Below are 25,805 nucleotides of genomic sequence, written 5' to 3'. Positions count from 1 at the left end.
CCTCTGCTACGTCACTGGGGAAGCCCAGGAAGAGGGAAGACTGGGCTTACCCAATGTTGAGGGCATGTGCGGTTCAGGAGAGGGGGGGCCGCACTCTGTCCGCACTCTGTCTGCGGCCGGCCAGGTCAACGTGCTCGGATAACGGGTCTGGTTATGGATATTTAGGGGGAACCGCCCGTCATTTTTTTTTTTTATTGACGGCGGGGTTCCCCTTAATATCCATACCAGACCTAAAGGGTCTGGTTATTGAATTTGCCGGGACCTCCGCGCATTTTTTTTCCCCCGAACTCCGAACCCGGACCCAAACTTTTTCCAATTATTCGGGTTCGGGTCCGGGTTCTGGAAAAACCCAAATTCCGTACCGAACCCGAACTTTACAGTTCGGGTTCGCTCAACTCTACTCCTAACCCGTTCCCATCTATTTACATAAAAAAAAACGTATTTAGCTTGCCTAAATCCACTATGTCCTGAAGGGGGGATTACGCGCTGAAGCTGTGACATTACTTATATAGGGGAGGCAGGGCCACCCGTGACATGACCCCGCACCCTCTGACGCACCCTCTGCTACGTCACTGGGGAAGCCCAGGAAGAGGGAAGACTGGGCTTACCCAGTGACGTAGCAGAGGGTACGTCAGAGGGTGCTGGGTCACGTGACGGGTGGCCCTCCCTCCCCTATATAAGTAATGTCACAGCTTCAGCGCGTCATTCGCTGGGCTGTGTCCAGCGGTGAGAGGAGGTCGGCGATGCTGCTCTCTGGATGGATGGATCTTCTCATCGCTGGAGATCACCCGTCGCTGGATCAGGACAACGTTGGAGCAGGAAGCCGGGAACGAGTGGATTATCACCGCTGGAGTTTTTTTATTTATTTTTTATTAATAAAGGACTTTATTCTACAGTGTGTTTTTTTTTTTTTTACATGAATTTACACTTCTTCGTGAAATGGTAGGGGTACAGTGTACCCCATTACCATTTCACACAATGGGGGGGGGGTCAGGATCTGGGGGTCCCCTTTGTTAAAGGGGTCTTGCAGATTCTGATAAGCCTCCCGCCCGCATACCCCCACAACCACCGGGCAAGGGTTGTGGGGATGAGACCCTTGTCCCCATCAACATGGGGACAAGGTGCTTTGGGGGGCACCCCAAAGCACCCTCCCAATGTTGAGGGCATGTGGCCTGGTGCGGTTCAGGAGAGGGGGGGCCACACTCTGTCCCCCCCTCTTTTCTGCGGCCGGCCAGGTCAACGTGCTCGGATAACGGGTCTGGTTATGGATATTTAGGGGGAACCGCACGTCATTTTTTTTTTTAATTGACGGCGGGGTTCCCCTTAATATCCATACCAGACCTAAAGGGTCTGGTTATTGAATTTGCCGGGACCTCCACGCATTTTTTTTTTCCCGAACTCCGAACCCGGACCCAAACTTTTTCCAATTATTCGGGGTCGGGAAAAACCCAAAGTCAGTACCGAACCCGAACTTTACAGTTCGGGTTCGCTCAACTCTACTCCTAACCCGTTCCCATCTATTTACATAAAAAAATAAAACTTATTTAGCTTGCCTGAATCCACTATGCCCTGAAGAGGAGATTCCACCACTGGACACCTAATGGGAAGTGACTATGTCCACCTAGGCAGTGCCCTGTGCACCCAACGAAGTAGAAGATTGGAATCCATATGTCACATAAACATGGATTTACATATTTAAGGCTTCTGATTTATTTTTTCTTTATTGCTGTAGCAATTAGTTAAATAGAAGTTCTGGGTGTTGTTTGGGGGGATTCAGGGTTCCTGGTAGAATGAGTAATACCGCTCCTATAATCCTATGCACAGAGATGTCTGCAGTCTATATTTTCTCACCAGTCTTGGCAGATGGACCTGGCTCTACCTGCTCCGGTTTCACATTACAAGGTGTAAATGTACTCACTAATGTACTTTAAATGGACATCGGCTGGTTTGTGTTTTACTAGCTGCCACGTCAGTTTATAGCCTGGAAATTGACCACAGCATGGTGCTACTTTACACTTCCGCAAATCAATTTCTGGAACAGCTCTGGGCAAAAGATGAATGGGGAGTGAAATGTAGTCATACAGTAAATGTAACTTATAAATGTTTTACAAAAATAGAAACAACTGTAAAAGTAACACTAGACAAACTAATATTGAGAAAGAAACATGAAAGATATTTAAAAACTGCACTCCAGGCAGGTTTTTCAAACACCATTTAGTGCAGTTGAGCATTCCTTTAAAAATATTAATGTAGCGCCCTCTACTATAGGTAGGTGTTAGAGGTGAGGTTTATTTTTGTGATAGCTGCCAGGCAGGTAAATTTAATCAGGCCTATGATGCATGCTAAGCCTGCTTGTTTAGATCTGGGGGGCAGGGAGTGGTTAGTGTAGCAGTGGGTGTGACCACCTGTCTTTCAGTTCTTGGGTGCCTCCCCTGCTTTCAGGGAGAATGTTCTGGAAGAGGGGCAGGGCTGGGAATTGGAGTGACAGGGAGCTTATGTGAGGAGCCCTGACCAATTCCCAATTGGAATTGGCAGGGGATAGGCCTCCTACAAAAGCTTAGGCCCAGCCCACTGAATGGGAGTTGTCAGCTGGGTGAAGTGAAGAATGGAGTGTTAGACTGCAGCAGAAGACCCATCCCCACCTGGGGGGGGGGGGGTGCAGGCCTCAACAGGGGATCTCGGGAGCTGGGAGGGAGCCTCTCTCCTTACACGGTCATGGAGGAGCCCTGACCAATTCCCAATTGGAATTGGCAGGGGGCAGGCCTCCTACATAAGCCCATGGTCCAGCCCACTGGAGGGGAGTTGTCGGCTGGGTGAAGTGAAGAATGGAGTGTTAGACTGCAACAGGAGGCCCATTCCCATCTGGAGGGGGGTGCAGGCCTCAGCAGGGGAGCTGGGAGGGAGCCTCTCTCCTTACGTGGTCATGGATGAGCCCTGACCAATTCCCAATTGGAATTGGCAGGGGGCAGGCCTCCTACATAAGCCCATGGTCCAGCCCACTGGAGGGGAGTTGTCGGCTGGGTGAAGTGAAGAATGGAGTGTTAGACTGCAACAGGAGGCCCATTCCCATCTGGAGGGGGTTCAGGCCTCAGCAGGGGAGCTGGGAGGGAGCCTCTCTCCTTATACGGTCATGGAGGAGGTATCCTGGAACAGAAGAACTGGAGAAGCAGTCAGTACGCATGCCCGGGTAAATTCTTCACCAAGGACTCAGGGCAGGAGAAGTTCAGTGAGTGAAGCACAGTGGATATCGGAAGGAGGCATGCCAGGGGAGCTGGGTGCAAGGCCAGAGGAGAGACTGTAGGGTTTTGTGTCAAATCAATGTGGCCTGAGGGCACAGGAGTGAAAATGAAATTGAAAGTCGGGCTACTAACTATCTAAAGCTGCTAAACAACTAGGCCATCAAGAAGGGGTACTGCAGTCTAACAAAGAGATGAACGCATCAGTCTGCTGCTTCTACCTGCAAGTGTTAGGCCTTGTTCACACTTAAAGCGGGGTTCCAACCACAATTTGCATTTTTTATGTATGTCATTTCATTAATGTTTGTGGTGCTATACATACGGTCACTTACTTTGTTAAAATCCCCCGCCGCTCCGCATACTTATTCAGATTGAACACTTTATAACATTTTGTGCAGATCATTGCCTTTTTGCTTGTGGGCATTGTGAAGCCCACAAGCAATTACTTCCGGGAATCCTATTGTGGCGATTGCTAATGGGCCGCCAGTCCCGCCCCATTCTCGTGCATGCGCATTGCAGCACCAGCGCAGCGCCGTCAACCACTGGGGTTGCCATCACAACGAGCGGCGGAAGTGCACGCCGTTGTGATGGCAACCCATAAACAATAACACGATGGGTGATTCATAAAGAAGAAATAACATGAGCAAACCGGATTTTCAAGTTCACCATGTATATAGTTGTGTCTGCCTTCATTTTAATAAAGATACTAAAAAAAAATTGACTGAAGTTCTTCAATGAATTGCGTCACTTCCGGTATTGAAGTCCCGCGATTCTAGCCCTAGTGGAAGCGCACGGCATCCTGGGAAATGATGACACACATTTCCCAGGAGTATTAGCGTTCTGAGGAGCCGAGGGAGCTGACGTCAGGATCCTAGGTGAATCCGAAGGCAGATTTCGTGGGACCGCATAGCAACAGGCATTTCCAGGTCAGTAAAAAAAAAATGTTTTCTTTTTTAGGTCTAATGTGCACTATAATGGAAAATCTATGGGCCAGATCCTCAAACGAATTACGTATCTATTGATACACCGCGTAATTTCAAAGTTCCCCCGTCGTATCACTGTTTTGTATCCACAAAACAAGATACAACGGAATCTGGGCTCGATCCGACAGACGTACGTCTTAGTACGCCGTCGGATCGTAGGTGCATATTTACGCTGGCCGCTAGGTGGCGTTTCCGTCGAATTCCGTGACGAGTATACAAATTAGCTAGATACGGCGATCCACGAACGTACGTCCGGCCGGCGCATTTTTTTGCGTGGTTTGCGTTCGGCTTTTTCCGGCGTATAGTTACCCCTGCTATATGAGGCGTATCCCATGTTAAGTATGGCCGTCGTTCCCGCGTCGTTCCCTGCTTTGCATAGAATTATGTCACCGTCGTAAGCATTGGCTTGTTCCGGTTTAATTTCGAGCATGCGCACTGGGATACCCCCACGGACGCGCATGCGCCGTTAAAAAAAAACGTCATTTACGTCGGGTCACGACGTATTAACATAAAACACGCCCCCATCACATACATTTGAATTGCGCGCCCTTACGCCGCCTAAGTTACACTACGCCGCCATAACTTACGGCGGGAAATCTTTGAGGATATTAAAAAAAAAAGTAAGTTACGGCGGCGTAGTGTATCTGAGATGCACTACGCCGGACGGAGAGAAGCGCCGCGCTTCGTGGATCTGGCCCTATGTTTCCAAATGACTAAAGTACGAATGGGGGGGCCTAAAACTTGCAGGTCTTGTTCTTACCCCAGCCTGTGATTGGACAATGAATGTAGAAGCACCAGACTGATGCACTCATCTCTCTGTTACTCTGCTCCCTGGCTCTGGGCCAAAATGTAGCCCTTGAGCTTCATTGCCATGACAAACACACATTGGACAGTCAATGGGTTGCCCTATGCGTAACACGTGGAAACTCGTGTAATTCACACTAAAAAATCTCAAGCAGGAACACAAGTTCCAGCTACACGAGTGGTGAAGGGGGCCTTACTTAAAGTGTTTCTAAACCCAGGACCCTGCATTCACTATATCTGGTCTCCCACACTACACAGAACATGGAAATACAATCATTGTAGTAAATATAAACTGCTACCTTTTCTCATCAGCAGTATATAGCAGTCTTGTGACTTCTATCAGTGTCTGGTTAAAGCTTGCAGGGGGAGTTTTCATACTGTACTGGTTGTCCTATCAGGAAGCAGGACCCCTGGCCCTCAGTCTGGACAGTGCTGATTGGCCCTGTGCTGATCACATGCACTCCCCCAAGAAAAAAAACTCTCTGGCAAACTCTAGCAATACACAGTAAACTGAGCATGTGCAGCCCGACTCCAGTAACTCTGTCTTATCCGTTTTGGAGACAATGCAAGAAGGGGGGATCTGTGCATACAGGATCAAACAGCCATTTTACACTATGCAGAGGATTAACCCCGTAGGTTCCACATTGATTATAACAAGGATGCTTTACTGAATATACAGACTGGCCCAGATTCAGGTAGCAATTGCGTCTGCGTAACCATAGTTACGCAGCGCAATTGCTTACTTGCTCCGGCGTATCGAATGCTCCTGATTCAGGAACCTCGATACGCCGACTGCAGCCTAAGATATGCGTGGCATAAGGCTCTTATGCCGTCATATCTTAGGCTGCATTCTTACGCAGGCCGCTAGGTGGCGTTCCGGTAGTGGTCAGCGTATAGTATGCAAATTGCATACTAACGCCGATTCACTACCCTACACGAGCCCTGCGTACGTCGTTTGCGTAAGTCGTTTTTTTTGCGTAAGGCTGCCCCTTCTATAGCAGGGGCAGCCAATGCTAAAGTATACCCGTCGTTCCCGCGTCGCGAAATTTGAAATTTACGTTGTTTGCGTAAGTGAATCGTGAATGGCGCTGGATGCCATTCACGTTCACTTTGAAGCAAATGACGTCCTTGCGACGTCATTTACCGCAATGCACGTCGGGAAAGTTTCCCGACGGAGCATGCGCACTACGCTCGGCGCGGGAACGCGCCCAATTTAAATGATCCACGCCCCCTACGGGATCATTTAAATTGCGCGCGCTTACGCCGGGCATTTTGCCGGAGCGCCCACGCAATTTACGGAGCCGCTGCTCCGTGAATCGCGCGTAGCGCAGGAAATTTACAGTGCGCTGCGCCTCCGTAAAAAAAGCGCAAGGCTACCTGAATCTGGGCCACTGATTTTACTGTTGTGTGGGTTTAGTAACACTTTAAAACTGAACTAAATCCTCCAATACTCACCTCGCTTTTAGCAATGTAACATCCACAAGCTCCCTTGCAGGTGTTGATATCTTCTCCCAGGCTTCTTCTCAGTATGGGGTCTTTGGCTATCTTGATTGACCGGGCTGGAATAACATAATTCTCATACATGCGCACAGAAATGTGTTCATCTTGGCACCAAAGTGTGCCAAAAACATGGACTGAGCTATACATTCACAGCTCAATGTGCATTCTAGAGGATATTATAGATAGGAGAAAGGATTTGGGTCATTAAATGAGGTGAGTGATAATTTGTTAAAAACATATTCAAATATTTTATTTCAGTACATGAATGAAAAAGCATGACACATTATATTGAAAACATATGAGTATTGATTAATACATACTATACGCAATAAGCCAACTGTTATTCATATACATATATATATATATATATATATATATATATATATATATATATATATATATATATATATATATATATATATGTGTGTGTGTGTGTGTATATATATATATAATAATAATAATAATAATAATAATAATAATAATAATATAGTTATAGTTATACATAGTAACAATATGAGCCAAATTTACTCCACATGATAAATTTAATGAAAAGAACAGTGGGCCAGATCCTCAAAAGGGATACGACGGCGTAATTGCTGTTACGCCGTCGTATCCCTGTTTCTATCTTTGGAACTGATCCACAGAATCAGTTTTCCATAGTTAGGCAGAAGATCCGGCATGTGTAAGGGACTTACACTGCCGGATCTTAGGATGCATTACCGCATCCGCCGCTGGGGGCATTTCGTGTCGAAATGCCGCCTCGGGTATGCAAATTAGCACTTACGGAGATCCACAAAGCTTTTCAGCTTCGTTTTTTCTCCGTAAGTTTTAGTTTGCATACGCAAAATTAGGGCTGCTTTTACATGGTGTAAAGTTAGTACACCATGTAAAAGCAGACCCTTCTGTCTCGCGACACGTTTTTTTTTCGAATTTGAATTTTTTTTTTCGCGCCGTACCTTTTTTTTTTCGCGACGCAACTTTATTGACCCGTCGCAATCCACAAAGCCCGACGTAACGTAATTTCGCGCTATGCACGTCGGGAAAATGACGTCACGAGCATGCGCAGTATGCCCGGCGCGGGAGCGCGCCTCATTTAAATGGGAATCGCCCCCATGAAATGAGGAACGCCTTGCGCCGGCGGAATTTAAGTTACACGGCCAGAAATTTCTAGGTAAGTGCTTTGTGGATCGGGCACTTAGGTAGAAATTTTAAGGCAGTGTAACTTAAATTAGAAATTCGCCGTTACGCCGGATCATTGTGGATTTGGCCCACAGGGCTTTTTTTCTCAGAAAATAGGTGCAGGAACTCAACCACGACCCGTTCAGATTTTACAAACCATAGAAGGGTCTTAAAGGGGCATTATATACCAGAATTGCATTACATACAGAGTGCAGAGTTTAGGGGGTTACAAAGCTGTCACTTGTAAACACAGAAACTGTTTACAAGTGATTATGGTGAGCAGGCACCAAAGGGTCTGAGCCAGAGGTGGTGGTGGAACTGAGGGCCAGATCCACAGCCGCCGAGCGCAACTTAACTTTTCAGAGTTAAGTTACACTGCCGCAAATCTCCCAAGTTAGGTGCCGATCCACAAAGCACTTACCTGGAAATTTTCGGCTGTGTAACTTAACTCCGTCCGGCGCAAGGCGTTCCTAATACAAATGGGCGATTCCCATTTAAATTAGGCGCCGGACGTACTGCGCATGCTCCGTCGGGTAAATTACCCGATGTGCATTGCGCTAACAGACGTCGCTCCGACGTCATTTGCTTAGACGGTAACGTAAATGGCGTCCAGCGTCATTCACGGACGTCTTACGCAAACGACGTAGAGTTTGAATTTTCGACGCGGGAACGACGGCCATACTTAATAGGGCTTAGTCAAATAGGACTCAGCCCTATTTTTACACGGCGTAACTCGACGTAAACGACGTAGAATTAGCGCGACTGGCCCTTCGGAACGTTCGTGGATCGCCGTAAGTGTTCATTTGCATATTCTAGGCTGGCCGCAATGGCCTCGCCACCTAGCGGCCAGCCTAGAATTTCATCCTTAAGATCCGACAGTGTAATTCAATTACACATGTCGGATCTTCTGTCTATCTATGCGTAACTGATTCTGTGGATCAGTTCCAAAGATAGAAACAGGCATACGACGAGCTCAGCGAAGCTGGCCCCCCTACAATCAGCACAAATAAAAACTCAAGTGTGTTTCTTTAGTGCTACGTTTGTGCTGTTTTGTGCCGCAAAAATTTACGTTTGTGCTGCTTTTATTTTGAAGATATTAGCAATTGTTTTTTCCAGACTATGACATCACACAGCCCCCCTACAACCCCAAATGACACAAAACTGGTCTCGTTGGTTAGTGCTACGTTTGTGCTGTTTTGTGCTGCTAATATTTCCGTTCTATCTTTTATCGTTTTTGCGTTATTAATGACTTATTAAAGGTCACCAAAGGTCACACAGCCCCCCTACAACCCAAAAATGACACGAAACTGGTCTCGTTGGTTAGTGCTACGTTTGTGCTGTTTTGTGCTGCTATTATTTCCGTTCTATCTTTTATCGTTTTTGCGTTATTAATGTTTTATTAAAGGTCACCAAAGGTCACACAGCCCCCCTACAACCTCAAAATGACACAAAACTGGTCTCGTTGGTTAGTGCTACGTTTGTGCTGTTTTGTGCTGCTATTATTTCCGTTCTATCTTTTATCGTTTTTGCGTTATTAATGATTTATTAAAGGTCACCAAAGGTCACACAGCCCCCCTACAACCTCAAAATGACACGAAACTGGTCTCGTTGGTTAGTGCTACGTTTGTGCTGTTTTGTGCTGCAAAAAAATTATTTGTGCTGTTATGGTTTTAAAGTTATAACAGTTTATTTATTTTTTTCAAACCCCACTCACTTTGCCCACCTTACAATCAGCACAAATAAAAACTCAAGTGTGTTTCTTTAGTGCTATGTTTGTGCTGTTTTGTGCTGTTTAAAGTTCCTTTCTATCTTTTATCGTTTTTGCGTTATTAATGATTTATTAAAGGTCACCAAAGGTCACACAGCCCCCCTACAACCCCAAATGACACAAAACTGGTCTCGTTGGTTAGTGCTACGTTTGTGCTGTTTTGTGCTGCTATTATTTCCGTTCTATCTTTTATATTTTTTGCGTTATTAATGATTTATTAAAGGTCACCAAAGGTCACACAGCCCCCCTACAAGCCCAAATGACACAAAACTGGTCTCGTTGGTTAGTGCTACGTTTGTGCTGTTTTGTGCTGCTATTATTTCCGTTCTATCTTTTATCGTTTTTGCGTTATTAATGATTTATTAAAGGTCACCAAAGGTCACACAGCCCCCCTACAACCCCAAAATGACACAAAACTGGTCTCGTTGGTTAGTGCTACGTTTGTGCTGTTTTGTGCTGCAATTTTTTTTATTTGTGCTGTTATGGTTTTAAAGTTATAACAGTTTATTTATTTTTTCAAACCCCACTCACTTTGCCCACCTTACAATCAGCACAAATAAAAACTCAAGTGTGTTTCTTTAGTGCTATGGTTGTGCTGTTTTGTGCTGTTTAAATTTCCTTTCTATCTTTTATCGTTTTTGCGTTATTAATAATTTATTAAAGGTCACCAAAGGTCAAACAGCCCCCCTACAATGCCAAAATGACACAAAACTGGTCTCGTTGGTTAGTGCTACGTTTGTGCTGTTTTGTGCTGCTAATATTCATGTTCTATCTTTTATCGTTTTGTGTTATTAATGATTTATTAAAGGTCACCAAAGGTCACACAGCCCCCCTACAACGCCCAAATGACGCAAAACTGGTCTTGTTGGTTAGTGCTACATTTGTGCTGGTTTGTGCTGCTAACAATTTTATTTGTGCTGTTATGGTTTTTAAGTTATAACAGTTTATTTGTTTTTTCAAACCCCACTCACTTTGTCCACCCGTACAATCAGCACAAATAACAACTCAAGTGTGTTTCTTTAGTGCTGCGTTTGTGCTGTTTAAATTTTCTTTCTATCTTTTATCGTTAAGGTCACCAAAGGTCACTCAACCACCCACAACACCCAAATGACACAAAACTGGTCTCGTTGGTTAGTGCTACGTTTGTGCTGTTTTGTGCTGCTAAAATTTATGTTCTATCTTTTATTGTTTTTGTGTTATTAATGATTTATTAAAGGTCACCAAAGGTCACTCAGCCCCCCTACAACCCCGAAAGGACACAAAACTGGTCTCGTTGGTTAGTGCTACGTTTGTGCTGGTCTGTGCTGCTAAAATTTTTAGTTATGGTTTTTAAGTTATAACAGTTTTTTTGTTCTTTTCAAACCCCACTCACTTTGCCCCCCCCCCCCCCCTGTACAATCTGCACAAATAAAAACTCAAATGTTTTAGTGCTATGTTTGTGCTGCTAATATTTTTATTTGTGCTGTTATGGTTTTTAAAATATAGCAGCTTGTTTTTATTTGATAACAACCCATTCACTTTGCACCCCATGTTATTAAATCTTAAAAACAAACAAACAAACAAAATGGAGTTTGACTGCTACCTGCCCTGACCATGGCTTGTCTCTGGATTCTGCCTTCTGTTCTTGCCTGATCTAACTCCCGTTGCTGATTTGGCTTCTGACCTGACTATCCTGTTGTCTGCCGTCTATGCCTGATCTGTCCGACCATTATGGACCATTATGCATCCTGCTCATCAAGCCTGCTACAGCTCTTCAGTCCAGCAAGGTCTCACCTGTCTCCTGCTTCCAGCTGCTTACCCACAGTATGCTGCCAGCCAAGCTCAGTGCCAGCTTATATGCCACCAGCCGGTTCTGCTGCCACCACGCAGTCTACTGGACTTATCACAGGCACCCATACCTTGCTGTACTCCAATTGCTGCTGTCTAACCAGGAGATCACTAACCAGGTATGGGACAGGAGGGCAGGGTGGTGTCATTGTCTGGGAAAAAACGAATTGCTTATATCTTAAAAATAAAAGCAGCACAAATTTGTATTTTTATGGCACAAAAAAGCACAAACGTAGCACTAACAAATAGTATGTTTGTTTTTAAGATTTAATAACATGGGGTGCAAAGTGAGTGGGTTGTTATGAAATAAAAACAAGCTGTTATATCTTAAAAACCATAGCAGCACAAATAAAAATATTAGCAGCACAAACATAGCACTAAAACATTTGAGTTTTTATTTGTGCAGATTGTACGGGGGGGGGGGGCAAAGTGAGTGGGGTTTGAAAAGAACAAAAAAACTGTTATAACTTAAAAACCATAACAGCACAAATAAATTTTTTAGCAGCACAAACCAGCACAAGTGTAGCACTAACCAACAAGACCAGTTTTGCGTCATTTGGGCGTTGTAGGGGGGCTGTGTGACCTTTGGTGACCTTTAATAAATCATTAATAACGCAAAACGATAAAAGATAGAAAGGAAATTTAAACAGCACAAAACAGCACAAACATAGCACTAAAGAAACACACTTGAGTTTTTATTTGTGCTGATTGTAAGGTGGGCAAAGTGAGTGGGGTTTGAAAAAAATACATAAACTGTTATAACTTTAAAACCATAACAGCACAAATAAAAAAAATTGCAGCACAAAACAGCACAAATGTAGCACTAACCAACGAGACCAGTTTTGTGTCATTTTGGGGTTGTAGGGGGGCTGTGTGACCTTTGGTGACCTTTAATAAATCATTAATAACGCAAAAAAGATAAAAGATAGAACGGAAATAATAGCAGCACAAAACAGCACAAACGTAGCACTAACCAACGAGACCAGTTTTGTGTCATTTGGGCGTTGTAGGGGGGCTGTGTGACCTTTGGTGACCTTTAATAAGTCATTAATAACGCAAAAACGATAAAAGATAGAAAGGAAATTTAAACAGCACAAAACAGCACAAACATAGCACTAAAGAAACACACTTGAGTTTTTATTTGTGCTGATTGTAAGGTGGGCAAAGTGAGTGGGGTTTGAAAAAAATAAATAAACTGTTATAACTTTAAAACCATAACAGCACAAATAATTTTTTTTGCAGCACAAAACAGCACAAACGTAGCACTAACCAACGAGACCAGTTTCGTGTCATTTTTGGGTTGTAGGGGGGCTGTGTGACCTTTGGTGACCTTTAATAAATCATTAATAACGCAAAAACGATAAAAGATAGAACGGAAATAATAGCAGCACAAAACAGCACAAACGTAGCACTAACCAACGAGACCAGTTTCGTGTCATTTGGGCGTTGTAGGGGGGCTGTGTGACCTTTGGTGACCTTTAATAAGTCATTAATAATGCAAAAACGATAAAAGATAGAACGGAAATATTAGCAGCACAAAACAGCACAAACGTAGCACTAACCAAGGAGACCAGTTTTGTGTCATTTGGGGTTGTAGGGGGGCTGTGTGATGTCATAGTCTGGAAAAAACAATTGCTAATATCTTCAAAATAAAAGCAGCACAAACGTAAATTTTTGCGGCACAAAACAGCACAAACGTAGCACTAAAGAAACACACTTGAGTTTTTATTTGTGCTGATTGTAGGGGGGCCAGCTTCGCTGAGCTCATACGACGGCGTATCAGTAGATACGCCGGCGTATCCCTTTTGTGGATTACCCCCTGAGTTCCCCCACGTTCCTCCTGAAAAAAAGCCCTGTATACACATATATATATATATATATATATATATATATATATATATATATATATATATATATATATATGTATATATGTATATATATATATATATATATATATATATATATATATATATATATATATATATATATATACTAATAATAATAATAATAATATAGTTATAGTTATACATAGTAACAATATGAGCCAAATTTACTCCACATGATGAATTTAATGAAAAGAACAGTGGGCCTGAAAAGCATGCATAGACATTGGTATTTTTATATATATTTTCATATATATTTATATATATATATATATATATATATATATATATATATATATATATATATAAAACACAAAAAAACTAACCAATTCATATATAGTAGCTCACAAAAGTGAGTACACCCCTCACATTTTTGTAAATATTTTATTATATCTTTTCATGTGACAACGCTAAGGAAATTACACTTTGGTACAATGTAAAGTAGTGATTGTACAGCTTGTATAACAGTGTAAATTTGCTGTCCCCTCAAAATAACTCAACACACAGCCATTAACGTCTAAACCGCTGGCAACAAAAGTGAGTACACCCCTAAGTGAAAATGTCCAAATTGGCCCGAACGTGTCAATATTTTGTGTGGACACCATTATTTTCCAGCCTTAACCTTCCTGGGCATGGAGTTCACCAGAGCTTCACAGGTTGCCCCTGGAGTCCTCTTCCACTCCTCCATGACGACATCACGGAGCTGGTGGATGTTAGAGACCTTGCGCTCCTTTGAGGATGTCCCACAGATGCTCAATAGGGCAAGTCCATCACCTTTACCCTCAACTTCTTTAGCAAGGCAGTGGTCATCTTGGAGGTGTGTTTGGGTTTGTTATCATGTTGGAATACTGCCCTGCGGCCCAGTCTCTGAAGGGAGGGATCATGCTCTGCTTCAGTATGTCACAGTACATGTTGGCATTTATGGTTCCCTCAATGAACTGTAGCTCCCCAGTGCGGGCAGCACTCATGCAGCCCCAGACCATGACACTCCCACCACCATGCCTGACTGTAGGCAAGACACACCGGCCTTTGTACTCCTCACCTGGTTGCCGCCACACATGCCTGACACCATCTGAAGCAAATAAGTTTATCTTGGTCTCATTAGACCATAGAACATGGTTTTAGTAACCCATGTCTTTAGTCTGCTTGTCTTTAGAAAACTGTTTGCGCGCTTTCTTGTGCATCATCTTTAGAAGAGGCTTCCTTCTGGGATGACAGCCATGCAGACTTATTTGATGCAGTGTACAGCGTATGGTCTGAGCACTGACAGGCTGACCCCCCTCCCCTTCAACCTCTGCAGCAATGCTGGCAGCACTCATATCTCCATTTCCCAAAGATATCCTCTGGATATGACGCTGAGCACATGCACTCAACTTCTTTGATTGACCATGGAGAGTACTGCTCTGAGTGGAACCTGTCCTATTAAACCATTGTATGGTCTTTGTCATCGTGCTGCAGCTCAGTTTCAGGGTCTTGGCAATCTTCTTATAGCCTAGGCCATATTTTTGTAGAGCAACAATTCTTTTTTTCAGATCCTCAGAGAGTTCTTTGCCATGAGGTGCCATGTTGAACTTCCAGTGACCAGTATGAGAGAGTAAAAGCGATAACACCAAATTTAACACACCTGAGACCTTGTAACACTAACGAGTCACATGACACCGGGGAGGTAAAATGGTTATTTGGGCCCAATTTGGACATTTTCACTTAGGGGTGTACTCACTTTTGTTGCCAGCAGTTTAGACATTAATGGCTGTGTGTTGAGTTATTTTGAGGGGACAGCAAATTTACACCGTTATACAAGCTGTACACTCACTACTTACATTGTAGCAACGTGTCATTTCTTCAGTGTTGTCACATGAAAAAATATAATAAAATATTTACAAAAATGTGAGGGGTGTACTCACTTTTGTGAGATACTGTATGTACAAAAATAATGTGAGCCAAAATGTGCTCCATTTAATGGGAAAAATGGATGTTGCAAAACTGGTCTAATAGACAGGTATCATAGATTAACAGCATAACGACATCCCAAAAGTTTAATGTAGTTTGTGGATTTGCTCCACTTTATTGGGAGCGGTTTTACAACCTCTCTGCAAAAAAGCATATAGGCACCCAGGTAGTCTCATAGTTCACCCAAAACAACAGGGAGAAAGCATCTTGGGAGCAGGGCTGTCTTAATGCCGGATCACACTTGGGCACTGCCCAGGGACCACATGATAGTCTTGCATTACATCATATTTACCAACTGTCCTATATCTGATAGGATAGTCATGCATTTAACTAAGTTTTCCCAGGATGATGGCCTTGACCTGAGTGGCATCCCAGAACTTGTACTTTGCCCTCCTGATGCCCTTCTGCCTCCCCCTGAGCTCTTTGGCCCGGATTCATAAAGCACTTGCGCCGACGTATCTCCAGATATGCCGCGTAAGTGCAAATATGCGCCGTCGTATCTGTGCGCCGGGCCCACAAAACTAAGATACACCTAAAAACAGGCTTCATTCCACCGACGTAACTTGCCTACGCTGGCGTAGAGTGGGCGCATTTTTCCGCTGGACGCATGTGGCGCTCCCATTGATTTCCTATTCAAATATGCAAATGAGGAAGATACGGCGATTTATGATCGTACATGCGCCCGACGCAGGCTACGCGATGTGCGCGTAAGTTGTACGTCCGGCGTAAACTTAAGCCCCATAAAGGAGGTGTAACCCAGCAGCAGACATGCAAAGGTCTTCACCAGGGAACTCAAGCCGGCGTATTTTACGTAGTTTACGTTGAACGTGAATATGGCTGGGCTTAAGTTACGTTCACGCCGTAGGCAGTGATCCGGCGTATCTTAGGCAGTTGTTCCGACGTGGTTCTGAGCATGCGCAGAAGGATGCGTTCACGTCCCGGCGCATACGCAGTTGGTGATACGTATCTGTCTGTCGCTCGGCCCATCATTTGCATGGGGTCACACCCCATTTGCATGGCTCACGCCCAATTCCACTTACGCCGACTTACGCCTTGGAAACCCAGCGCAGTTTTGGGAGCGTTGGCTTTGTGAATTCAATGCTTGCCTCTCTGCGCTGCGTCGGCGTGGCGTATCTTATTTGCGTTACGGCGGCGTAATGTGCGCCGCTCTCTGTGAATCCGGGCCTTTGTTTTGATCTAGTCTTTGAATTATGGCACATTTACTTATTTTTTAAAATCTATTTTATTGAAAGTGCTAATATATATGTATATGGTTAATTACATCAACTATTTATACTTTAATTCTTGAGTAGGTGCGTAAATTTGGGGCAGGCTGGCAGGGGCCCCAGTGCATTACTTTGCCCAGGGGCCCATGATGTTATTAAGACGGCCCTGCTTGGGAGGACGGTAGGATTGTTTAATTGCAGAAGAGACAAGAGTCTATGGGCCAGATCCACAGACGAAGTACGCCGGCGTATCTACTGATACGCCGGCGTACTTTCAAATTTCCTGCGTCGTATCTTTAGTTTGAATCCTCAAACCAAGATACGACGGCTTCTGGGTTCGATCCGACAGGCGTATGGCTTCGTACGCCTTCGGATCGTAGGTGCAATACTTAGGCGCCCGCTGGGTGGAGTTTGCGTTGTTTTCCGCGTCGGGTATGCAAATTAGCGAATAACGACGATCCACGAACGTACGCGCGGCCGTCGCATTTTCTAACGTCGTCTGTAGTCGACTTTTTCCGGTGTATAGTTAAAGCTGGTATTTTGCGGCGTATAGATAGAATTGCCATGTTAAGTATGGCCGTCGTTCCCGCGTCGAAATTTGAATTTTTTATTTTTTTTTGCGTAAGTCGTCCGTGAATAGGGATGGACGTAACTCACGTCTAAGTTTAAAAAATGACGTCCTAGCGACGTCATTTAGCGGAATGCGCGTCGGGAAATTTCGGGACGACGCATGCGCAGTTCATTCGGCGCGGGGACGCGCTTCATTTAAATGAAACCTGCCCCCAACCCGCCCAATTTGAAATCGGCTGCCAGAAATACACTACGCCGCCGTAACTTACGGCGAGAACTCGCTGAGGATTCGAATATACGCCAGGTAAGGTACGGCGGCGTAGTGTATCTCTTATACGCTGCGCTGATCCAAATGTATGTGGATCTGGCCCTATGCCTGTATTTATATCTGTACAATAATTGTTCATCCTTCTTAAAGGCTGTGGACAGAATCAGCCTTCATTATTTCGGGATTTGTAAACTACGGCCTCTATGGTGTAAGGTTTGGGAAACAACTAGTAACTGGCTATCCAGACTTGTAAACAGAGATCTTAATTAGACAAGGGACATCTGGTACACCACTCGTCCAGTAGTGGAGTACGCGGCACACCCTTGGGTGACTGAAGTGTTTCCAGAGTTATGTGGAAGAAGATTGAGTTTATCTTTGTCCTCTGTGCTCGGCCCTTCCTCGATGTTTCATCTCAGTGTTCTGGATCATCTGTATCTTTTCAGACAGCATTGGAGAGTTCTTATCGCACTGTCTCTACTTATCTGGAATAAATCCCTTGCACACAACCTCATAATCCCTTCTACTTTATTTGTAATGTCAAAAAGTCACAAACAAGACAAACATTTAACATCGGGCAAGTCGTTTAGATTTTCAATAAGGTTTAAATATGAACTGTAAGTGTAAAAAGTTTCCCAAAAATATAATATTTTACACATGTCCTGTGCTATATCTTAAAGGGTCACTAAAGGAAAAAAATGTTTTTGCTGAAATTACTGTTTACAGGGTATAGAGACATAATAGTTAACTGATTCCTTTTAAAAAAGATCAAAAACAGATAAAAAAAACAATCATATAATGTACCTACAGTATACCTCCCAACCGTCCCGTATTTCGTGGGAATGTCCCGCGATTCGCGTTAAATCCCGCGGTCCCGCGAACAGTACTATTGTCCTGCAATTTCGCGCCCCCCCCCCCCGCGATTACCACGATTTGCGGTAAATCCTGCGGTCCCGCGATTGACGCCAAACCCCTCCCCCGCTCAACAACTCCGATCCACAGAATCCCCCCCCGCTCAACAACTTTGATCTGCGGCCTCCCCTGCTCAACAACTCCGATCCGTGGACCCCCCCCGCTCAACAACAACTTTGATCCTTGTTGGAACCCCCCCCCCCCCGCTCAACAACTTCGTTTGGGGGGTATGCTCATTTGTCCCTCATTCTGAAGTTGAAAAGTTGGGAGGTATGCCTACAGTTTAGTTTCGTTTTTGCTGTTGTTTCCTGGTTCTCTGATGTACAGAGCCAGAGAGCCAATAGAGAGCAGTGAAGGTTTTGCAAAACGAAACTGGATTGGTGCTGAGGGGTTTTAGACACACCTCCTTGATTAGTCACCACAGTGAGAAATCTCCCAGTACTGTGGTGTTCAGGAAACAGACAACCAGGAAGTGTCCAGAACAGAGAGGAATTACAGCAACATCAAAGCAAAAACGAACAATGAGGACATGAAACCAGGACTGCAGAAAGGTAAAGGAAGCTATTTAGCTAAAAAAAAAAAATCCTTTAGTGACCCTTTAACCCCTTCACGCCTAAGGGTAAAACAAATGTAAATGCCTAAGAACAATTTTGCAACTTTGACATGTGTTAGTAAAATTGTATATATCATTACAACTACTTTGTGTATCTAGATGGATTATACCTTGTTTTTTTCAGGACGACAAATCTGTCTTTCTTTTGGTGGTAAATGGTAAAATAAGTCTTGATTTATTATTTTATTTTTGTTTTTATTAGGGTTGTCCCGATACCACTTTTTTAGGACCGAGTACAAGTACCGATACTTTTTTTCAAGTAGTCGCCGATACCGAATACCGATACTTTTTTTAAATGTGTCCCCAAATGCAGCCATGTCCCTCACATATGCAGCCATGTCCCTCTAGCCATGTCCCTCACATATGCAGCCATGTCCCCCTAGCCATGTCCCTCACATATGCAGCCATGTCCCTCTAGCCATGTCCCTCACATATGCAGCCATGTGCCTCTAGCCATGTCCCTCACATATGCAGCCATGTGCCTCTAGCCATGTCCCTCACATATGCAGCCATGTGCCTCTAGCCATGTCCCTCACATATGCAGCCATGTCCCTCACATATGCAGCCATGTCCCTCTAGCCATGTCCCTCACATATGCAGCCATGTCCCTCTAGCCATGTCCCTCACATATGCAGCCATGTCCCTTTAGCCATGCCCCTCACATATGCAGCCATGTCCCTCTAGCCATGTCCCTCACATATGCAGCCATGTCCCTCTAGCCATGTCCCTCACATATGCAGCAATGTCCCTCTAGCCATGTCCCTCACATATGCAGCCATGTCCCTCACATATGCAGCCATGTCCCTCTAGCCATGTCCCTCACATATGCAGCCATGTCCCTCTAGCCATGTCCCTCCAGCCATGTCCCTCCAGCCATGTCCCTCCAGCCATGTCCCTCTAGCCATGTCCCTCCAGCCATGTCCCTCTAGCCATTTCCCCCATACCTTTGCTGCCGAAAGCCGCCGCCGCATGGAGAAAATCACAGCATTCATTTGAATAGCTGTTTTGCCCGCGCGTATAGACACTCCCCCTTGCTCGGGATTGGACAGATCACGATCACCCATCCAATCCCGGGCAAGGGGGAGTGTCTATACGCGCGGGAACACTACAGCTATTCAAATGAAAGCTGTGATGTTCCCGCACGGCGTTTAACCCATGCGGCGGCTTTCGATGCGGCAGCGGCGGGGGGGGGGAAGTATTCTATTTAGGTATCGGAGGTATTTGCGCGAGTACGCGTACTCCCGCAAATACTCGGTATCGGTCCCGATACCGATACTGGTATCGGTATCTGGACAACCCTAGTTTTTATTATTATCAAAGGAAAACAGGCCCAATGTAGTCAAAATACAAAAAGATTCCGCGCTGTCTAAGACCCGGTTCACACTGGGGCGACACGACAGCCGCCTGACGTGTCGCTTCCTATTCAATGCAATGGAACCGTTCTAATAGGTGCAAGTCGCTCCGACTTAGAAAAAGGTTCCTGTACGACTTCGAGGGCGGCTCGGGGCGACCTGCATTGACTTCTATACAGAAGTCGTTTTGCAAATCGCCTCTGAAGTCGTCCTCAGGACGACTTGCAGAGTCGCCCCCGAAGCCGCCCCCAGAGTCGCTGATTCACGAACGTACTTGTGCCCGCTACGCCGTTTACGTTAGGCTTACGTCCAGCGTAAAGTTACCCCTGCTATATGAGGCGCAGCCAATGCAAAGTATGGACTTCGGCAAGCGTATCTTTTTACGTCGTTTACGTAAGTCGTACGTGAATGGGGCTGTGCGTAGGTTACGTTCACGTCACAGGCATTGGGGCCTGGCGTATCTTATGGAGTAAATTCGATGCGATACTGAGCATGCGTCATTTACGTGGGGTCACGATTCATTTACATACAACACGCCCCCTACCAGCCTATTTTGAATTAGGCGGGCTTACGCCGGCCAATTTACGATACGCCGTCGCAACTTACGGAGCAAGTGCTTTGTGAATACTGCACTTGCCTGTTCAAGTTGCGGAGGCGTAGCGTAAATAGGATACGCTATGCCCGCACAAAGATACGGCCAGATACATGAATCTGGCCCAGAGAGTGCAGCTCAGCCCCACTCCCGTTCCCACCTAACTGGCTGTGATTGACAGCAGCAGCGAATGGCTCTTGCTGCTGAATTTCAGCCAATCAGGAGGGAGAGATCTGGGAGAGCCTTGAGTCTCATGCACATCACTGGATCGGGATGCAGCTTAGGTACATTTTGCATTTTCTAAATGAATGCAAAGCATTCTACGATTGGATGAGTTAAAGAGGAGGGGTGGTGATATCATGCTCTGCAACTCGTCCAATCAGAGAACGTTTTGCATTCATTCAGAAAATGCATTCACTAAATGGCACCTGTGCCGAGCAGGTCAGCGGCTCACCATGAGACCTGGAAGCAAATGGAGATCACTGGAGTAGCGTTGTCTACCTCTCCCATGGATATCGGCTAGGTATAGTGTAACGGTCACCACCGTTTACGACCTTCCATCCCATCCACGACAGCTCATCTGACACTCCAACCGTCCAACAGACATCAGACATCCCAGAATAACGAGACTTGCTCCATTACTGGTTTCAAAATGAAGACAACTTTAATGGTACACTTAGCTTGCTTATATGCAGTACACAGGTTACAGAAATCACAGGAACAATCAAACTGTCCCCACCCACACATCACACCTTGGGGGCTTCAATCACATTCTTTGAGCTAATTACTAAACATTCTAGACATGTCGGGGCCGGCCTATAATTATCATGATCTAATCACTGCACATTCCTTCATTAACAGAACTCAAACAAAACACCATCACACAATGATCTCCTTCCAATCCACATCCCCAGACAGACGCTCTGTCTCCGACAAGTACATTCCACACATAAACAGTATTTAGCATACATAATTAGAGGTCTGGGAGCAGACATGGATTAACACCTTTCAAAAGAATGTGACATTGAATAGCCAACAACTTGTGATATCCTGCAAACATGAATTGTTATTAATGTCCCATCTCATGTAATACATGAATTATGATTCACTTGCCACCCCATCTCCTGGCTCAAACTGTGCCCAAAAGTCACTCCTGTTACATACGGTATGTACAGTACATAGTTACATGGTTCCAAGCTGAGCCCATGTAACTGTGTAAAAATGTCCATACTTGGAACTCATTTTTAAATGCTGGGAGCCTTAGGGCCCTTTCACAATAGCGCACCATATGTGAGTGAGTAACTTGTATAGCGCTACAAATGCGAACTAAATCGCCTCAAGGCGCTGTATCAAATGTCGTCGTCCATCCACGCTTCAGAATAGATGGGTCTTATGTTTTCTTCTGAAGGCCCGATGGTTTACTTCCATCCGAATGTGTGTACCGTATTTATCGCGGTATAACGCGCTCCCGCGTATACCGCGCACCCCCAAAGTGGCCCGAATTCCTGTGGATTTTTTTTTTTTGTACTTACAGTTTTGGTGTCTTGCGCGGCGTTCATCGGCGGCCTCGTCGGGGCCGGCGTCCATCTGCGGCTTCGGGTGTCCTCTTCGGCGGGTCGGGCGTCCGTCTTCGGCAGGCCGGGTGTGCTTTTCGGCGGGTCGGGTGTCCTCTTCGGTGGGTCGGGTGTCCTCTTCGGCGGGTCCGGCGTCCTCTTCGGCGGGTCCGGCGTCCTCGCGTCTTCCCCGCTCGTTTCCCGCCACGAGTTTTGAATACTGCGCCGGCATATACCGAGCGCAGTACACTCGTGTAACGTCGGGCAGGCTCGGCAACTGTCACGCTGACGTCCTGTACGCTCAGGACGTCAGTGCGAGAGGCGCCGAGACTGCCCGAAGTTACACGAGTGTACTGCGCTTGGTATATGCCGGCGCAGTATTCAAAACTCGTGGCGGGAAAGCGGGTATCGGCGTATGTCGCGCACCTACGATTTTGCCCTGATTTTCAGGGCAAAATAGTGCGCGATATACGCCGATAAATATGGTATGTGGAACATTCCATAGTCGTGGTCCTTGGACTGCGAATCTTCATTCTCCTTTAGATTTGTCCGTATTTCATCCATCTGTTTTCGGATGAAATACGGACATACATGTATCCCTATGGGATAGCGGGTGTCAGCGGCTGAACATCCACTGACACCTGATCTCATCAGTGTTCGCTATGCTCCGATTCTGCAGACGGAGGAAAATCCTATTTTTCCATCCATCTGCAGATGGGATCGAGTGAACACAGACAGACGGTCCATGTTCATCTGATCCCCCCATAGGGGAGAGTAGAGATCTGACAGGGCGGTCCCTACACAGTGTGCGGGGACCGCCCTGTCATCTGCTGGCTCAGCGGGGATCAAACGGAATGATCCCCGCTGAGCAAGCGGATGAGACATGTACGGATCCTCACGGGATCCGTACATGTAAAAGGGGCCTTATTCTTGAATTACTGGGTTAGAAGAGAGGAGCTTGACTGTCTCTTGGTATCGTTCATTAAAAAAAAGAGAGAGAGAGAAAGAAAAACACAAACAATGCAAGCAAGTTCTCACTTCGCCATTCGTGTCAGAATTTTCGCAAAAGCTATAGAGCACTGAAATGTTCTCAAAAAATAGTTAACAAGGATCCTTCTTCTAGCCATCTGCATGACTTCTTTTTAATTAGACCTCCTTCCAGGACTAGGAGTTCACTGGAGAGGGGCTCAGGTGTCAGGCAAAACATATACACTCATTAGTTTTTGTTTTGATTGTCACTGCCTGGTTTGACATCACTTCTATAAGTCAGCAGGGGTATTGGATTGTGTTAGATGGACTACTCTTTTATGGATGCAGTGGTGTAATGAATCCTTTGTGTCACAGTCAGAGATGGCTTATCATACCGTCTTGGGGAACACTTTCCAAGGTTCAACACATTGATTCGCTTCCCATCTTTCCATCCTTTTTTTTTCAATGAGCGCCATGGAGGATTGATGAAAGTGCCGAGCTGGGAAGTACAAGGGGGTATCACACAGCCAAACTCTGTGGGGGCCACTAATAGAGAAGTGGGGAATTGAAATTTTCAATGTTTTGGTTTGTCGGTTTTTTGGCAGTCTGTACCAAACCATGTTTCCATTATAAAGATAGCGATCAGTTAACTGCTGGACTAGGAAAAGCTTGACATGGTCCTGGTAAATTGAGGACAAAACTGCAGAATTAAAAGAAAAACTTGCAGAAAACGTTTTACCTGAACAAAATGACACAAAAGTGCTGAATTTTTACAAACGGAAAAGAAAAAACACTTTTGTATTTCTTAACCACTTCAATACCGGGCATTTTCACCCCCTTCCTGCCCAGACCAATTTTTAGTTTTCAGCGCTGTCGCATTTTGAATGCCAATTGCGCGGTCATGCAACACTGTACCCAAATGAAATCTTTATGGGGTTTTTTCCCACAAATAGAGCTTTCGTTTGGTGGCATTTGATCACCTCTATGGTCTTTATTTTTTGCGCTATAAACAAAAGAAGAGCAACAATTTTTTTAAAAACACAATGGCCGGGATTCAGAGAGATCGGCGCATCTTTAGATAGGCGTAGCGCATCTCATATGCGCTACGCCGTCGTAACATTGAGAGGCAAGTACTGTATTCACAAAGCACTTGCTCCCATATGTACGCCGCGTAACGTAAATGGGCCGGCGTAAGCCCGCGTAATTCAAAGTAGCAAGGCAGTGGGCGTGTTGTATTATAATGAAGTGTGATCCCATGTAAATGAATGGCCGATCGAACGGCGCATGCGCGCGCATGCTCAGAATCACGTCGCAAATACTCCCTAAGATACGTCGGCTCAATGCTTTTGACGTGAATGTAACCTACGCCCAGCCCCATTCACGTACGACTTACGCAAACGACGTAAAATACGACGCTGTTCCCGCGCCCATACCTTAACATGACTTACCCCTGCTTTATGAGGGGTAAAGTTACGCTGGACGTACGCCTTACGTAAACTGCGTAGCTTTATATGATGGGCGCAAGTACGTTCGTGAATCGGCGTATCTAGGTCCTTTGCATATTCGACACGTAAATCTACGGAAGCGCCCCTTGCGGCCAGCGAAAATATGCACCCAAGATACGATGGCGTAGTAGACTTACGTCGGTCGTATCTTGGCCAAATTCAGGCGTATCTGATTTCCAGAATACGCGGAAAGATACGACGGCGCACATTTGGACTTACGGCGGCGTATCTGGAGATACGCCGTCGTAAGTCCTTTCTGAATCCCGGCCAATATTTGTAACTTTTTAATTTAAAAAATATCATAATTTTTTTTAGGCCGATATATATTCTTCTACATATTTTTGGTAAAAAAATTGCAAAAAGCATATATTGATTGGTTTGCGCAAAAGTTATAGCATCTACAAAATAGGTGATAGATTTATGGCATTTTTTTTTTTTTACTAGTAATGGTGCCGATCTGCAATTTTTATTGTGACCGTGACATTGCGATGGACATATCGGACACTTTTGACACATTTTTGGGACCATTCACATTTATACAGCGATCAGTGCTATAAAACTGCACTGGTTACTGTGTAAATGTGCCTGGCAGGAAAGTGGTTAACACTAGGGGGCGCTCAAGGGGTTAAATATGAATATTCGCTATTTTCACACTGAATTTCCTCCCTGCCAATCAGGAAGCAGGTCGGAGACCTGTTTCCTGATTGGGAAAAACGTCAGGCGATCCTAATGGACGCCTAGGAGGAGGAGGAGAGAGGACACACGCGGCGGAAGTCAGCCATCCGCCATGCTGAGGACACCAGAGCCGCTGTTGCCAGCCATATGCCGTGCTGAGGACACCAGAACTGCTGCTCCCATTCCGCCTCCAGCCACCCCGCCACACTGAGGACACCGGAGCCACTGCCCGCAATGCACTACCCACCACCTAGATGGGGTAAGTGCTGCCCTTAAGTCATGAAGTGTCTCACAGCCATTATTAAGACTAAAATCTGCTCAATAGGAATGGTTTGATTTGAACCTAGGTTCAGTCTGAATTCTGGCTGTTTGGGCATTTGGCCCATTTGGCCACCAGTTCAGCAGCAGACAAAAATCATATACAGAAGCGGTATTTCTATGGC

This window comes from Rana temporaria, chromosome 5, assembly GCF_905171775.1.
Source record: "Rana temporaria chromosome 5, aRanTem1.1, whole genome shotgun sequence".
In the NCBI taxonomy this organism is placed as follows: Eukaryota; Metazoa; Chordata; class Amphibia; order Anura; family Ranidae; genus Rana; species Rana temporaria.
This window is presented reverse-complemented; position numbering follows the sequence as displayed.